Raw genomic sequence first — 15,148 nt, forward strand, 5'->3', positions numbered from 1 at the left:
TTGTTTACAGTAACCGATGAACAACTGACTGGGTTTTTTTGGATGATGTATGAAATTCTGAACTTCACTGAACCTGCAATTAACCATGACATTCACTCCATTTCTCTGTTGCATACCTGAACCGACGGGAAATTCCTGCTCAGGTTTAAAGAAGGACAAGGTGAGATAAGGGTATTGAACTGACTCTGTCTCAGAGATACCATTACATGTGACATTAATCCCAGTTACCTGTTGCCATTTGATTCTTATCTGAAATATTTTCTCAGGTTTGACAAAGGGCAGGGTTTGTTAAACTTATGTTACCTGGGAGTTGCTGTCACGATAAGCTCATCTACAAAGCACCACTAATGTCAACAGTCAGTCCTACTCCTGACACAGGTTACAGTCCATGTATCGGGGGTTTCTATTAAACCCTCTCACCCTCCTGTATCTGGGGAGGTCCCTCTAAGCACTGTCTCACACTCCTGTATCTGGGGACATTAGGTGAGGTCAGAGTCAGGGAGAAAGACATAGAGTTAAATCAGGGTTAATGTGCACACTGATCAATGCACAGAGTGTCGTTAATATGATCGGTAAGTTATTGGCGCAGTTTGATATGTGGAAATATGATGTTGTGGCTCTAACAAAGACCTGGCTGAATGAAGGGCAGGACTGGCAGAATGCTTCCACTCCAACAAGAAGCGAGGCTCTGGTTCATGGCAGTGAGGTGGGCCAAGTGGATCAAATATCTGTGGAGGAACAGAGAGATTTAAAGGGATAGGTATGGAAATGATTAGCAACCATTGGACCGTCCAAAAATTATTGAAAATGCTGATGGAATTGAAGTCTTTACCTCAATGGGGCTGGAACAGAAATGGTGGAAGTTATGTTACAGTTGTGTGAAGCTCTGGTTAAATCACATCTGGAGGACTGTGTTCTGATCTGGACACCTCACCTCTGGAAGGATAATTTGGTTTTAAAGAGGATGCAGTACAGATTCACCAGCATTGTACCAGGGTTTAGAGGGTTAAATTATGAGTCCTGGTTGTATAGATTCGGCTTGTATTGCCTTGAGTATAGAAGATTAAATAATGATCTCATTGACGTGTTGAAGATGATAAAAGGATTAATGTCAGGAAACTCTTCTTTAGACAAGAAGTCGAGGAAATCAGAACCTCTCCGCCCCCAATAGGCTGTTGAGGCTGGGGGTCAATTGTAAAGTGACAAAAAGTGATAGATGTTAGGAAGGGAATGAAGGAATATGGAACTAAGTGGATTAGATGGAGTTAATCTACAAATCAACCATCAACTAATTGAAAGGCAGACCAAGCTTGAGGTGCTGAATGACCTACTCCTGTTCCTTAGTTTATCAAGGGATATGGATCAAAGGTGGTAAATCAATTTGAGGTACAGAACAGTCATCATGTAATTACATTGGGAATGGACTCGAGGGGCTGAATGGTCAAACTCGGTTGCTGTAAACATATAAAACTACTTATCATTATTATGAGGCAGACAATCCCATCACATCGAAACAGTTTGAGTTAGTGAGGCTGAAAACCCAAAATGAAAATGTCACCAGGCACTCAGACCTTCTCTCCAATTCAGGGAATGACTATGAGGTACTGAGACATTCAAAACTAGTGTCAAACTTTAATGAGAAGGTTGAGTCATATTTAATGTCAGCTGCAAAAAATAGCTACCAGGCTAAGTTGGCCGAAAGAATTTTGGACTCTCCTCTCAACAAGGTCAGTTCGTGGGTAGGGCATGTGAAGCTTTTTCTCTGTTATCAGAAGAAAGCACCTTTGACCGTCAACAAACTAAAATTAGAATTCTAAATGCGTGTGAGTTAGTACCTGCAGCCTATATGACAGAAACTGAGACACACCAGGATTAGACCCGCATAGACTTGCATTGAAATTCAAAGAATTAAACAGATGACATTCGATCGCCGGATACGATCTTTCAAGCTTAAACCCTCACATGAAAATTTGAGAGAAGTGACGTTGCGACAAGAAATTAAAAATAGTATCGCAGTTAATACAAGAACCCACCTTGAAGAACAAAGAGTTAAAGGGTAAGAGAAGCCACAGAAATGACTGACAATGATGAGTTAATACACAGACCCCCTAACTCTGAATAAATTTGGGTCTAGTAACTCTTACATGCCAGGGAGAGATAGCAGGGATGCAGATGAAACAGAAATGGGCTCGAGAGAAAAGGAAAGTAGGGAATGAAAACCAAGCCAGTCTCCAACTGTTTCAGAGAAGGAACTCAGCTGATAAACCAGTAAGGACACGCCGGATGTGTTTCCAATGTTATTATAAACCTCTTTCCGTTCAGCCCAGATGGTTCTCTCTCTCACTGGGATCCGGGTTCCATCGGCAGTTCCTTCACGGGAATATTCTGACTATTGTTATTGGACCACTGGAAACATCACTGTCTGTTCCCACTGTGACCTACCGGTACAGGCCCTAACCACTGATTACATTCCTCTCCCCAGTCACTGTCTGAAACTGAACCAGACTGTTCACAACCTCATCGTCCTATTTAATCCAGAGCTGCATTTTTAACCCTGCATCCTCTGCATCACCAAGACTGCCAACTGTCACCTCTATAACAGTCACGGTCTCCACCCCTGCCTCAACTCATCTGCTGTTGGATCCTCATCCATACCAGTAAAGAGGGGCTTGCCCTGGGGTCGAAGAGCAAAACCCACCCTAGAAACAAAGCAAAAACAAGAAATGCTGGATTCACTCAGCAGGTCTGGCAGCATCTGTGGAAAGAGAAGCAGAGTTAACGTTTCGGGTCAGTGACCCTTCTTCGGAACTCCGAAAAAGAGTCACTGACCCGAAACGTTAACTCTGCTTCTCTTTCCACAGATGCTGCCAGACCTGCTGAGTGAATCCAGCATTTCTTGTTTTTGTTTCAGATTTCCAGCATCCGCAGTATTTTGCTTTTATTCTAGAAACAAAGCAAATGGCAGCCTTTTTAAACTTTAAGGATTTGATGGGGGGGGGGGGGCGCAGGGAGTAGAGGAGATAGGGGTGGAAAGGAAATGGAAAAGGAGAGAATAGATGGCTGAGTCGTGGAAGGGAGAGAAAGGCTGCAAGGATGTTCCTCTTGAATAGGTGGTTGGAGCACCTTACTGGAAATAGTACAAAGTTCAATCTTCCAGTGGGTCGGGGATGGGGGGGGGGGGGGGCGGCGCGGGAGGAATTCTTTGCCCGGTCGGCTGGAGCCATCCGGTTCATTCCACTTTCTGCTGTTGTGACAAAGACTTTCTTCACCCAGGTGGCTCCAGTTGTCCTGAGCCACGCAGTTGGGGTGGGGAGGATGCTCCAATTGTGCCAGATGGAGGAAAGCACAAGAGAAAATACAGGGGCTCCCTATAGAATCTTTGGGCCCCACCCCTGGATATTCCGGCATCTCCTCCCTCCCCCAACAGTCCAAGCAAAACAGTTCTCCAGTGCTCCAACACCCACCTCTCCAAAATAACTCACAGATCCTGTTTCTCTGCAATGGATGGAATCAGTTCCACATTTGTATGTTGTAAATGTTTCAGCTCTCTCCAATCTTTGTCAGAACAGCAGAAAGTGGAAAGAACCGTACGGCTCCAGCCGACCAGGGATCAAGGGTGAGCTAGCAAATTGGATACAAAATTGGCTTGGTGATCGGAGGCAGAGGGTGGTAGTGCAGGGTTGTTTTTCAGATTGGAGGCCGGTGACCAGTGGTGTGCTGCAGGGATCGGTGCTGGGCCCTCTGTTGTTTGTCATATATATTAATGACTTGGATGTGAATGCAGGGGGCATGATTATTAAGTTTGCAAATGACACCAAAATTGGTGGTATAGTGGACAGTGAAGAAGGTTGTCTGAGGTTACAGCAGGATATAGATCAACTGGGAAAGTGGGCAAGGGATTGGCAAATGGAATTTAATGCAGACAAGTGTGAAGTGATGCATTTTGGGAAGTTAAACCTGGGCAGGGCATATGCAGTGAATGGCACCCTGGGGAGTGTTGTTGAGCAGAGAGACCTTGGGGTGCAAGTACATAGTTCCCTAAAAGTGGCAAGACAGGTAGACAGGGTGGTGAAGAGGGCATATGACATGCTTGCCTTCATCAGCTGAGGCATTGAGTACAAGAGTTGGGACGTCATGTTACAGTTGTACATAATGTTGGTTAGGCTGCACTTGGAATGCTGTGTGCAGTTCTGGTCACCGCATTACAAGAAAGATGTGATTAAGCGAGAGAGGGTGCAGAAAAGATTCACAAGGATGTTGCCTGGTATGGAGGGCTTGAGTTATAAAGAGAGACTGGAAAGGCTGGGTCTCTTTTCCTTGGAGCGAAGGAATCTGAGAGGGGACATTCTGGAGGTACATAAAATTATGAGAGGCGTACATAGGTTAGATAGCCAGAGTCTGTTTCCCATGGTAGGGCTGACTAAAACTAGAGGGCATAGATTAAAGGTGAGAGGGAGGAGGTTTAAAGGGGATCAAAATGATAAATGTTTCACACAAAGAATAGTGGGTATCTGGAATGAGCTGCCAGAGGAGATGGTGGAGGCAGGAACAGTAGCAACATTTTAGAGGCATCTGGACAGGTACTTGAATGAGCAAGGTATAGAGGGATATGGAATTAATGCAGGCAGGTGAGATTAGTATAGATAGGCATTATGGTTGGCATGGACGCGGTGGGCCGAAGGGCCTGTTTCTATGCTGTACGACTCTACGACTCTATCAGCTCATGTATTCTAAAAATTCTGTTTACATTTCCCTGGTATTGTTTACAGTAACCGATGAACAACTGACTGGGTTTTTTTGGATGATGTATGAAATTCTGAACTTCACTGAACCTGCAATTAACCATGACATTCACTCCATTTCTCTGTTGCATACCTGAACCGACGGGAAATTCCTGCTCAGGTTTAAAGAAGGACAAGGTGAGATAAGGGTATTGAACTGACTCTGTCTCAGAGATACCATTACATGTGACATTAATCCCAGTTACCTGTTGCCATTTGATTCTTATCTGAAATATTTTCTCAGGTTTGACAAAGGGCAGGGTTTGTTAAACTTATGTTACCTGGGAGTTGCTGTCACGATAAGCTCATCTACAAAGCACCACTAATGTCAACAGTCAGTCCTACTCCTGACACAGGTTACAGTCCATGTATCGGGGGTTTCTATTAAACCCTCTCACCCTCCTGTATCTGGGGAGGTCCCTCTAAGCACTGTCTCACACTCCTGTATCTGGGGACATTAGGTGAGGTCAGAGTCAGGGAGAAAGACATAGAGTTAAATCAGGGTTAATGTGCACACTGATCAATGCACAGAGTGTCGTTAATATGATCGGTAAGTTATTGGCGCAGTTTGATATGTGGAAATATGATGTTGTGGCTCTAACAAAGACCTGGCTGAATGAAGGGCAGGACTGGCAGAATGCTTCCACTCCAACAAGAAGCGAGGCTCTGGTTCATGGCAGTGAGGTGGGCCAAGTGGATCAAATATCTGTGGAGGAACAGAGAGATTTAAAGGGATAGGTATGGAAATGATTAGCAACCATTGGACCGTCCAAAAATTATTGAAAATGCTGATGGAATTGAAGTCTTTACCTCAATGGGGCTGGAACAGAAATGGTGGAAGTTATGTTACAGTTGTGTGAAGCTCTGGTTAAATCACATCTGGAGGACTGTGTTCTGATCTGGACACCTCACCTCTGGAAGGATAATTTGGTTTTAAAGAGGATGCAGTACAGATTCACCAGCATTGTACCAGGGTTTAGAGGGTTAAATTATGAGTCCTGGTTGTATAGATTCGGCTTGTATTGCCTTGAGTATAGAAGATTAAATAATGATCTCATTGACGTGTTGAAGATGATAAAAGGATTAATGTCAGGAAACTCTTCTTTAGACAAGAAGTCGAGGAAATCAGAACCTCTCCGCCCCCAATAGGCTGTTGAGGCTGGGGGTCAATTGTAAAGTGACAAAAAGTGATAGATGTTAGGAAGGGAATGAAGGAATATGGAACTAAGTGGATTAGATGGAGTTAATCTACAAATCAACCATCAACTAATTGAAAGGCAGACCAAGCTTGAGGTGCTGAATGACCTACTCCTGTTCCTTAGTTTATCAAGGGATATGGATCAAAGGTGGTAAATCAATTTGAGGTACAGAACAGTCATCATGTAATTACATTGGGAATGGACTCGAGGGGCTGAATGGTCAAACTCGGTTGCTGTAAACATATAAAACTACTTATCATTATTATGAGGCAGACAATCCCATCACATCGAAACAGTTTGAGTTAGTGAGGCTGAAAACCCAAAATGAAAATGTCACCAGGCACTCAGACCTTCTCTCCAATTCAGGGAATGACTATGAGGTACTGAGACATTCAAAACTAGTGTCAAACTTTAATGAGAAGGTTGAGTCATATTTAATGTCAGCTGCAAAAAATAGCTACCAGGCTAAGTTGGCCGAAAGAATTTTGGACTCTCCTCTCAACAAGGTCAGTTCGTGGGTAGGGCATGTGAAGCTTTTTCTCTGTTATCAGAAGAAAGCACCTTTGACCGTCAACAAACTAAAATTAGAATTCTAAATGCGTGTGAGTTAGTACCTGCAGCCTATATGACAGAAACTGAGACACACCAGGATTAGACCCGCATAGACTTGCATTGAAATTCAAAGAATTAAACAGATGACATTCGATCGCTGGATACGATCTTTCAAGCTTAAACCCTCACATGAAAATTTGAGAGAAGTGACGTTGCGACAAGAAATTAAAAATAGTATCGCAGTTAATACAAGAACCCACCTTGAAGAACAAAGAGTTAAAGGGTAAGAGAAGCCACAGAAATGACTGACAATGATGAGTTAATACACAGACCCCCTAACTCTGAATAAATTTGGGTCTAGTAACTCTTACATGCCAGGGAGAGATAGCAGGGATGCAGATGAAACAGAAATGGGCTCGAGAGAAAAGGAAAGTAGGGAATGAAAACCAAGCCAGTCTCCAACTGTTTCAGAGAAGGAACTCAGCTGATAAACCAGTAAGGACACGCCGGATGTGTTTCCAATGTTATTATAAACCTCTTTCCGTTCAGCCCAGATGGTTCTCTCTCTCACTGGGATCCGGGTTCCATCGGCAGTTCCTTCACGGGAATATTCTGACTATTGTTATTGGACCACTGGAAACATCACTGTCTGTTCCCACTGTGACCTACCGGTACAGGCCCTAACCACTGATTACATTCCTCTCCCCAGTCACTGTCTGAAACTGAACCAGACTGTTCACAACCTCATCGTCCTATTTAATCCAGAGCTGCATTTTTAACCCTGCATCACCAAGACTGCCAACTGTCACCTCTATAACAGTCACGGTCTCCACCCCTGCCTCAACTCATCTGCTGTTGGATCCTCATCCATACCAGTAAAGAGGGGCTTGCCCTGGGGTCGAAGAGCAAAACCCACCCTAGAAACAAAGCAAAAACAAGAAATGCTGGATTCACTCAGCAGGTCTGGCAGCATCTGTGGAAAGAGAAGCAGAGTTAACGTTTCGGGTCAGTGACCCTTCTTCGGAACTCCGAAAAAGAGTCACTGACCCGAAACGTTAACTCTGCTTCTCTTTCCACAGATGCTGCCAGACCTGCTGAGTGAATCCAGCATTTCTTGTTTTTGTTTCAGATTTCCAGCATCCGCAGTATTTTGCTTTTATTCTAGAAACAAAGCAAATGGCAGCCTTTTTAAACTTTAAGGATTTGATGGGGGGGGGGGGCGCAGGGAGTAGAGGAGATAGGGGTGGAAAGGAAATGGAAAAGGAGAGAATAGATGGCTGAGTCGTGGAAGGGAGAGAAAGGCTGCAAGGATGTTCCTCTTGAATAGGTGGTTGGAGCACCTTACTGGAAATAGTACAAAGTTCAATCTTCCAGTGGGTCGGGGATGGGGGGGGGGGGGGGGCGGCGCGGGAGGAATTCTTTGCCCGGTCGGCTGGAGCCATCCGGTTCATTCCACTTTCTGCTGTTGTGACAAAGACTTTCTTCACCCAGGTGGCTCCAGTTGTCCTGAGCCACGCAGTTGGGGTGGGGAGGATGCTCCAATTGTGCCAGATGGAGGAAAGCACAAGAGAAAATACAGGGGCTCCCTATAGAATCTTTGGGCCCCACCCCTGGATATTCCGGCATCTCCTCCCTCCCCCAACAGTCCAAGCAAAACAGTTCTCCAGTGCTCCAACACCCACCTCTCCAAAATAACTCACAGATCCTGTTTCTCTGCAATGGATGGAATCAGTTCCACATTTGTATGTTGTAAATGTTTCAGCTCTCTCCAATCTTTGTCAGAACAGCAGAAAGTGGAAAGAACCGTACGGCTCCAGCCGACCAGGGATCAAGGGTGAGCTAGCAAATTGGATACAAAATTGGCTTGGTGATCGGAGGCAGAGGGTGGTAGTGCAGGGTTGTTTTTCAGATTGGAGGCCGGTGACCAGTGGTGTGCTGCAGGGATCGGTGCTGGGCCCTCTGTTGTTTGTCATATATATTAATGACTTGGATGTGAATGCAGGGGGCATGATTATTAAGTTTGCAAATGACACCAAAATTGGTGGTATAGTGGACAGTGAAGAAGGTTGTCTGAGGTTACAGCAGGATATAGATCAACTGGGAAAGTGGGCAAGGGATTGGCAAATGGAATTTAATGCAGACAAGTGTGAAGTGATGCATTTTGGGAAGTTAAACCTGGGCAGGGCATATGCAGTGAATGGCACCCTGGGGAGTGTTGTTGAGCAGAGAGACCTTGGGGTGCAAGTACATAGTTCCCTAAAAGTGGCAAGACAGGTAGACAGGGTGGTGAAGAGGGCATATGACATGCTTGCCTTCATCAGCTGAGGCATTGAGTACAAGAGTTGGGACGTCATGTTACAGTTGTACATAATGTTGGTTAGGCTGCACTTGGAATGCTGTGTGCAGTTCTGGTCACCGCATTACAAGAAAGATGTGATTAAGCGAGAGAGGGTGCAGAAAAGATTCACAAGGATGTTGCCTGGTATGGAGGGCTTGAGTTATGAAGAGAGATTGGAAAGGCTGGGTCTGTTTTCCTTGGAGCGAAGGAATCTGAGAGGGGACATTCTGGAGGTACATAAAATTATGAGAGTCGTACATAGGTTAGATAGCCAGAGTCTGTTTCCCATGGTCGGGCTGACTAAAACTAGAGGGCATAGATTAAAGGTGAGAGGGAGGAGGTTTAAAGGGGATCAAAATGATAAATGTTTCACACAAAGAATAGTGGGTATCTGGAATGAGCTGCCAGAGGAGATGGTGGAGGCAGGAACAGTAGCAACATTTTAGAGGCATCTGGACAGGTACTTGAATGAGCAAGGTATAGAGGGATATGGAATTAATGCAGGCAGGTGAGATTAGTATAGATAGGCATTATGGTTGGCATGGACGCGGTGGGCCAAAGGGCCTGTTTCTATGCTGTACGACTCTACGACTCTATCAGCTCATGTATTCTAAAAATTCTGTTTACATTTCCCTGGTATTGTTTACAGTAACCGATGAACAACTGACTGGGTTTTTTTGGATGATGTATGAAATTCTGAACTTCACTGAACCTGCAATTAACTATGACATTCACTCCATTTCTCTGTTGCATACCTGAACCGACGGGAAATTCCTGCTCAGGTTTAAAGAAGGACAAGGTGAGATAAGGGTATTGAACTGACTCTGTCTCAGAGATACCATTACATGTGACATTAATCCCAGTTACCTGTTGCCATTTGATTCTTATCTGAAATATTTTCTCAGGTTTGACAAAGGGCAGGGTTTGTTAAACTTATGTTACCTGGGAGTTGCTGTCACGATAAGCTCATCTACAAAGCACCACTAATGTCAACAGTCAGTCCGACTCCTGACACAGGTTACAGTCCATGTATCGGGGGTTTCTATTAAACCCTCTCACCCTCCTGTATCTGGGGAGGTCCCTCTAAGCCCTGTCTCACACTCCTGTATCAGGGGATATTAGGTGAGGTCAGAGTCAGGGAGTTAAATCAGGGTTAATGTGCACACTGATCAATGCACAGAGTGTCATTAATATGATCGGTAAGTTATTGGCGCAGTTTGATATGTGGAAATATGATGTTGTGGCTCTAACAAAGACCTGGCTGAATGAAGGGCAGGACTGGCAGAATGCTTCCACTCCAACAAGAAGCGAGGCTCTGGTTCATGGCAGTGAGGTGGGCCAAGTGGATCAAATATCAGTCGGAGAACATTTAGGGGACAGTGATCATTGTATCATGTTTAGGTTGGCTCTGCATGACTGGGTGTTAAAGATAGGCAAGGAAGAAAAGGGCGAGGAGTGGCAGGTAAGGAGAGCATTACAGTGCTGGAGAGAGAGGATATCCCAGAAGGGTCAAGGACAGAACCTATTTGGCTAAAGCTAAAGAACAAAAAGGGTGCAGTTACTCAGTGTCGTCTATAGGCCAATAACTAATGGAAAGGGTGCAGAGGAACAAATCTGCAATGAAATTACAGGAAGGTGTAGGAATTATGGAATCATTGTAATGGGGCATGTAAATATCTGAATATTGAATGGGATATTAATAGTGTAAAGGGCAGAGAGGGGTAAGAGTTCCTAGAGTGTGTTCAGGAACATTTTCTACAGCAGTATGTTTCCACTGCAACTGGAAGGGAGGCGCTGCTGGACCTGGTTCATGGGAGTGAGGTGGACCCAGTGGATCAAATATCAGTTGGAGAACATTTAGGGAACAGTGATCAGGTATCATAAGGTTTAGGTTGGCTATGGAAAAGGAGAAAGAACAATCTTGAGTAAGAATACTTAATTGGGGGAAAGCCAACTTCAATGGGGTGAGAATGAATCTGGGCCGAATAAAGTGGAACTTTTTGGTTGCAGCAGCTTTTTCAGAAGCGGAGAGTGCAGAGCGAACTATCAGCTGGGAGGTCAGTTTCAGTTTAAAGTTAAAGTTAATTCCCTTTTGTTTCGGAGGACCAGGGGACTGCTGGGTAAGTCAAAACCTATATATTTGGCCAGTGGCTGAACCCGAGACACTACACGTGCAGTGTCTCCCACCCGCCCTCCTCCTCTAACCAAAAAAAAAGGACTCTGGTGTGTTGATAATGTAAGCTTTTTATTTTATTTCTTCTGTATCGTGTGATTGGTAAAAATTTACTTTCTTCTTTTACTTTTTTGACTTATCTATTAATTGGTTATTTGAAAAAGACCACAGCAGAGAAGTATCAAAGTATTTAGCTCTTAAAGTAGAGATGGCTGGGCAGGTGATGTGCTGTAGCTGTATGATGTGGGAGCTGGCTGATCCCATTATGAGCGGCAGGGACTGCATCTGCGGGAAGTGCAGCCAACTCCAGCTCCTCGAGAACCGCGTTAGGGAACTGGAGCTGGAGCTGGATGAACTTCGGATCATTCGGGAGGCGGAGGGGGTTATTGAGAGGAGTTATAGGGAGGTAGTCACACCTCAGGTAAAAGAAGTAGGTAGATGGGTTACCGTCAGGGGAAGGAGAGGGAACCAGCAGGCAGTGCAGGGATCCCCTGTGGCCGTTTCCCTCAACAACAGGTATACCGTTTTGGATACTGTTGGGGGGGGGGGGACTTACCAGGGGTAAGCAAAGGGGTACTGGTCTCTGGCACAGAGTCTGTCCCTGTTGCTCAGAAGGGAAGGGGGAAGAGGAGCAGAGCATTAGTCATTGGGGACTCCATAGTTAGGGGAACAGATAGGAGGTTCTGTGGGAACGAGAGAGACTCACGGTTGGTGTGTTGCCTCCCAGGTGCCAGGGTTCGTGATGTCTCGGATCGTGTTTTTGGGATCCTTAAGGGGGAGGGGGAGCAGTCCCAAGTCGTGGTCCACATAGGCACCAATGACATAGGTAGGAAGAGAGATGGGGATTTAAGGCAGAAATTCAGGGAGCTGGGGTGGAAGCTTAGAGCGAGAACAAACAGAGTTGTTATCTCCAAGTTGTTGCCCGTGCCACGTGCTAGCGAAGCGAGGAATAGGGAGAGAGAGGAGTTGAACACGTGGCTGCAGGGATGGTGTAGAAGGGAGGGTTTTGGTTTCCTGGATAATTGGGGTTCTTTCTGGGGTAGGTGGGACCTCTACAAACAGGATGGTCTTCACCTGAACCAGAGGGGTACCAATATCCTGGGGGGGAAGATTTGCTAGTGCTCTTCGGGGGGGTTTAAACTAATTCAGCAGGGGGATGGGAACCTAAATTGTAGTTCCAGTGTACAGGATGTTGAGAGTAGTGAGGTCAGGGATAAGGTTACAAGGACGCAAGAGGGCACTGGCAAGCAAGAACTTGGTTTAAAGTGTGTCTACTTCAACGCCAGGAGCATCCGGAATAAGGTGGGTGAGCTTGCAGCATGGGTTGGTACCTGGGATCTCGATGTTGTGGCTATTTCGGAGACATGGGTAGAGCAGGGACAGGAATGGATGTTGCAGGTTCCGGGATTTAGATGTTTCAGTAAGAACAGAGAAGATGGTAAAAGAGGGGGGGGTGTGGCATTGTTAATCAAGGAGAGTATTACGGCAGCAGAAAGGACGTTTGAGGACTCGTCTACTGAGGTATTATGGGCCGAGGTTAGAAACAGGAGAGGAGAGATCACCCTGTTGGGAGTTTTCTATAGACCTCCGAATAGTTCCAGAGATGTAGAGGAAAGGATAGCGAAGATGATTCTCGACAGGGGCGAGAGAAACAGGGTAGTTGTTATGGGGGACTTTAACTTTCCAAATATTGACTGGAAATACTATAGTTCGAGTACTTTAGATGGGTCAGTTTTTGTCCAGTGTGTGCAGGAGGGTTTTCTGACACAGTATGTAGACAGGCCAACCAGGGGCGATGCCACACTGGATTTGGTACTGGGTAATGAACCAGGCCAGGTGTTAGATTGAGATGTAGGTGAGCACTTTGGTGATAGTGATCACAATTCGGTTAGGTTTACCTTAGCGATGGGCAGGGACAGGTATATACCGCAGGGCAAGAATTATAGCTGGGGGAAAGGAAATTATGATGCGATTAGGCAAGATTTAGGATGCGTCGGATGGGGAAGGAAACTGCAGGGCATGGGCACAATCGAAATGTTAAAGATAATAAACTTTCATCTTTCTTGTTTAAACTCAAGAAAACCTGTCTGAATGGTTCTTTGTTAATTCTATTAGAGGAACAGAAGCAAGTGCTCACTGAGGTGGTAAGTTCAATCATTGTGTTAAAAAAGGATAAACCCTGTTGTAGTCAAACCAAAGAAGGGGCGAAAGGGGTGCCTGAGACAGGTTCAGACAGCAGAGAAGGTGAGCAGGCAATGTTTCAAAGGTGATGGACAGCAGGCTGGGAATCGATTGGGTGTGGGTGGAGGAAACTGAACTAAGGGTCAAACAGGACACCAGAGTTCTCACCTCTGGGTGTAGCCTGAGGCGACAGTGGAGAGACTGATAAATCCAAAACCGGGACTGTGATGGTGAATCTCGGAGTGAAAGAGGACAGTGTCAGTTTGGCGACAGTTAACCAGAAAGCGACTTAGCACTGAGTGCGACTTGAACATTGTGCTGGGAGTTTGGTGAATTGAGGGAGTTGGGGAAGGAGGTGCTCCTTTGCTTTTTTCTAACTTTTTCACCCTGTAGCATTTCATTCTTACTCGACCAGAGGGGAAGAACTAGCTATTTGACGAGTATCTGGAAACAGTTAAAGTCAAGTCTATTCCTAAGATTTAAAATAGTACAGGAACTGGTGGTAAGGTTAATAAAATATATAAAAAGGAAAATAAATAATTGAATAAAATAATTAAGTTAATTAAAACACATTAAGGATGGCATTTTGCATTTGCATCAGTATTCACCAAAGAGAACGACTTGGTGGATGATGAGTCTAGGGAAGGGTGTGTAGATAGTCTGGGTCATGTCGTTATCAAAAAGGAGGAGGTGTTGGGCGTTTTGCAAAGCATTAAGGTAGATAAGTCCCCCGGGCCTGATGGGATCTACCCCAGAATACTGAGGGAGGCAAGGGAAGAAATTCCTGTGGCCTTGACAGAAATCTTTGCATCCTCATTGGCTACAGGTGAGGTCCCAGAGGAATGGAGAATAGTCAATGTTGTTCCTTTGTTTAAGAAGGGTAGCAAGGATAATCCAGGAAACTATAGACCGGTGAGCCTTACGTCAGTGGTAGGGAAATTATTAGAGAGGATTCTTCGGGACAGGATTTACTCCCATTTGGAAACAAATGATCTTATTAGTGAGAGGCAGCATGGTTTTGTGAAGGGGAGGTCATGTCTCACTAACTTGATTGAGTTTTTTGAGGAAGTGACGAAGATGATTGATGAAGGAAGGGCAGTGGATGTTGTCTATATGGATTTCAGTAAAGCCTTTAACAAGGTCCCTCATGGCAGACTGGCAAAAAAGGTGAAGTCACACGGGATCAGAGATGAGCTGGCAAGATGGATACAGAACTGGCTCGGTCACAGAAGACATAGGGTGGGTAGCAGTGGAAGGGTGCTTTTCTGAATGGACAGCTGTGACCAGTGGTGTTCCGCAGGGATCAGCGCTGGGACCTTTGCTGTTTGTAGTATATATAAATGATTTGGAGGAAAATGTAGCTGGTATGATCAGTAAGTTTGCGCACGACACAAAGATTGGTGCAGTTGCGGTAGTGATGAGGATTGTCAGAGGATACAGCAGGATATAGATCGGTTGCAGACTTGGGCGGAGAAATGGCAGGTGAAGTTTAATCCGGACAAATGTGAGGTAATGCATTTTGGAAGATCTAATACATGTGGGAAGTATACAGTAAATGGCAGAACCCTGAGGAGTATTGACAGGCAGAGAGAGTTGGGCGTACAGGTCCACAGGTCACTGAAAGTGGCAATGCAGGTGGATAATGTAGTCAAGAAGGCATACGGCATGCTTGTCTTCATCAGTCAGGGCACAGAGTATAAAAATTGGCAAGTCACGCTGCAGCTGTACAGAACTTTAGTTAGGCCACACTTAGAATATTGCATGCAATTCTGGTCGCCACACTACCAGAAGGACGTGGAGGCTTTGGAGAGGGTACAGAAGAGGTTTACCAGGATGTTGCCTGGTCGGGAGGGTATTAGCTATGAGGAGAGGTTGGATAAACTGGGATTGTTTTCACTGGAACGACGGAGGTGAAGGGGTGACA

This window comes from Heterodontus francisci, chromosome 29, assembly GCF_036365525.1.
Source record: "Heterodontus francisci isolate sHetFra1 chromosome 29, sHetFra1.hap1, whole genome shotgun sequence".
NCBI lineage: Eukaryota > Metazoa > Chordata > Chondrichthyes > Heterodontiformes > Heterodontidae > Heterodontus > Heterodontus francisci.